The sequence below is a fragment of the Triticum aestivum genome, chromosome 3B (genome assembly GCF_018294505.1).
Source record: "Triticum aestivum cultivar Chinese Spring chromosome 3B, IWGSC CS RefSeq v2.1, whole genome shotgun sequence".
In the NCBI taxonomy this organism is placed as follows: domain Eukaryota; kingdom Viridiplantae; phylum Streptophyta; class Magnoliopsida; order Poales; family Poaceae; genus Triticum; species Triticum aestivum.
Genome location: NC_057801.1, coordinates 602,672,627 through 602,675,440, shown reverse-complemented (window position 1 = coordinate 602,675,440; position 2,814 = coordinate 602,672,627). Strand labels below are relative to the sequence as shown.

Genomic DNA, 2,814 nt, shown 5'->3' with positions numbered 1-2,814 from the left:
GTTGTAGAAAACAATCTACCATGGTAGCTTGTTTTCAGAAGAACTTGGAGCTCAATAAGTGAGATACTGAAATGTTCTCTTCATTAACAGTGTATGGGTTGCATACTGGCATCTGCATGTTCATGGCTTTAAAATCAATATCCCATTTTAGATCATCCAAAGACAGGTTCATCGGCCAGATAACAAATAGTACACATATACAGGGCTTTGACAGACCAAACTTGCATACCGGCTCTGTATTTGGTCAAATAAGCAATAGTATACCTCGTCCAACATGATAATGTTCTTGAGAGTTCTGGGACAGCATTTAAGAACTCTTCCGTTTGTACCTATCTTAGCTATCATTAGGCATAACCAGAAATTGTTCACTTTGCAATGCAACTGGAATTGCAACGATCAGAACAGAAGCTGGCGCAATTGCATACTTCAGTAATAGAATAAGCCAATAGAACGATCCAGGAGAGAAATGCCTCCAAGGTGAGGCATTCTATGCAAGACACCTCATATCTGCCAACTACTACATAGTAAGCTCCCTCTCATAGGCCCCATTTGTCTCTTCCTCTAGTCTCAGACTCTCAGCCATAAGACCCACCATCAAGCTGACTGCTATGGTGGTTCTTATTGGTTTTCAACGGGGGGCAGTTGAGATAATGTGCATGTGACAGCAGCATACTGCCCATCTCATATCACTCATTGGCCTCCTTTTTATAAAGCACACCCCCAATTACGCACATTAGCTTAGGACTAGCAAACCATCATAAATTAAAAAAAAACAGTGGACAAATGATGCCAAGAACTTGTTTCAACGAGGCTCCCAGAGGAAACTTTGCCAGATTCCCTTTTGTGGAGATAGGTGATCCCCTCAAGTGTACCGCACCACACTACCACCAGTACCAGCGTACCCACCTAACCTTACATGATCCACACCTGAATTCATGTTACCGTTGTGGTCTCAATTAGTACTACTCCCTCTGTACACAATAATAAGACGCTTTAGATCACTATCTAAAACGTCTTGTGATTGTTTACAGAGGGAGTAGATGCTTACCAAAAGAAACAGCACAGGCAGGGCCTAGAGCTAGGGTTAAAGCTCTCGGATGGATGAGAGAAAGTGAGAAACGAAAGGAGAGGAAGGAAAGTAGGGTCTTTTAATCTTTTTGGAGGGACGGTGGGGGCTGGCCGGCTGGCAAACATCAATGCAAGTGTTCATGGCTGCATGGGCTACCTACGCTGTCACGGCCTACACGCATCATACACCTGACTGTGGAAGTGGAGTGCAGGCAGTCGATAATTTTCTGTAGACACAATTCCAGCAGTAGAGATTTGCCAGTATGTTGAAAAGAAAAATCACCAACTCCTCATCTAGAAAAGTGATTACTACTACTACCCCAACTCTTTGGCATTAAAACATTTCCCCCCGTATTTTTTAGAAACAAATAAAGCTTTAAAACCAAACAACGGCCGACAAACTGCATTGCGCTAATCGATTCCGCTCCTAAAAGGCTAAAACCCGGGGCCGGGGATCGAGCCCAGGTTCCAATCTGGGCAGGAGAGGTTTGGAGGCATCCGAAGGCGTCGCTCGCTGTATCCAAGAAAAAAAGACGGAGAAACGGAATGGGCCACGCGAGGAGAGAGAGAAGGCCGCAAACCTCTCTTGGCAGGCGGAAATCGGGAGACGGCCGGGCGCGTCCGTCCGTCCGTCCCTCCGTCGCGCCGTCCGCCGCAAGATCCAGCCGTCCTCTGCCCACCCAGAGTGAAGTCACGCGCCGATCGAGAGCCGTGGCCAGGAGGAGGAGGGTGAGGAGTCGGCCCGATCTGCGCCGGAAGCGGCCGGCATTGCGCGGGGAGAGGGAGAGAGCGGAGCCCGCGCCGGCCGGACCGCCGCTCCGCGCTCGCTGGGAGAGTGGAGGGGAGCGTGGTGATCTCGCTGCGCGGCCGCGACTGAGCTGTGTACTGTCTCTCCGTGTGTGCGGGTGGAGAGTGTCGGGTTACATGTGTGTGGGGATGACGGACGCGGTAGCGGTGGCGCCGTGCCTGTGCTGTAGAGAGGAACTGCGTGTGCAAATTTGGCGTGCATTTAAGAGAAGCGTCAGTTACTGGGCGCTTGTTTTGTTGACTAGTAAAAAATAAAGTCTGGGGATTTGTTAGAGTGACGGATTTGCCCCTGAGGGAGGGTTGACAGACATCTGGAATTTGCCTGGTGCCTGCAGGCATGGGTGGATCACATGAAGTCAAGCTACAGAAAATTTGACCAATTATATAGATAAAAATATTAACATCTACAGTGTAATACTAAAACTATATAGTAGTATGAAAATTAATTCCATGATGCATATAATAATACTGATTTCATATTACGAGTGTTAATATTTCTTTTTACTACGTCAGGTGTTGGGAAACATTGCATGAAAAACAAAAAAATATACGCACACGCAAGATCTATCAAGGAGATGCATCGCAACGAGAGGGGAGAGTGTGTCTATGTACCCTCGTAGACCGTAAGCGGAAGCGTTTGACAACGCGGTTGATGTAGTCGAACTTCTTCGCGTTCCAACCGATCGAGCACCGAACGTACGGCACCTCCGCGTTTAGCACACGTTCAGCTCGATGACGTCCTTCGCCTTCTTGATCCAGCAAGACGGCGAGGTAGTGGATGAGTTCTGGCAGCACGACGGTATGGCGACGGTGATGGTGAAACTGTCTTCGCAGGGCTTCGCCTAAGCACTACGAAAATATGATGAGGGTGTAAACGGTGGACGGGGGCGCCGCACACGGCTAAGACAATGTTGTGTTGTGCTAGGCACCCCTCATATA

General features: G+C 48.4%; 1 protein-coding gene across 2 annotated transcripts in view; it reads right to left on the bottom strand.

Moving 5' to 3' along the window:
• The window catches only part of LOC123071213 (probable inactive receptor kinase At5g58300), a 5,447-nt gene extending 3,395 nt beyond the window's left edge, over positions 1-2,052 (bottom strand). For both annotated transcript variants that reach the window (XM_044494727.1, XM_044494728.1), the window contains exon 1: positions 1,650-2,052. The gene's annotated coding sequence lies outside the window, so the exon portion shown is untranslated. The remainder of the gene's footprint in view (positions 1-1,649) is intronic.
• Positions 2,053-2,814: the final 762 nt, after the last annotated feature.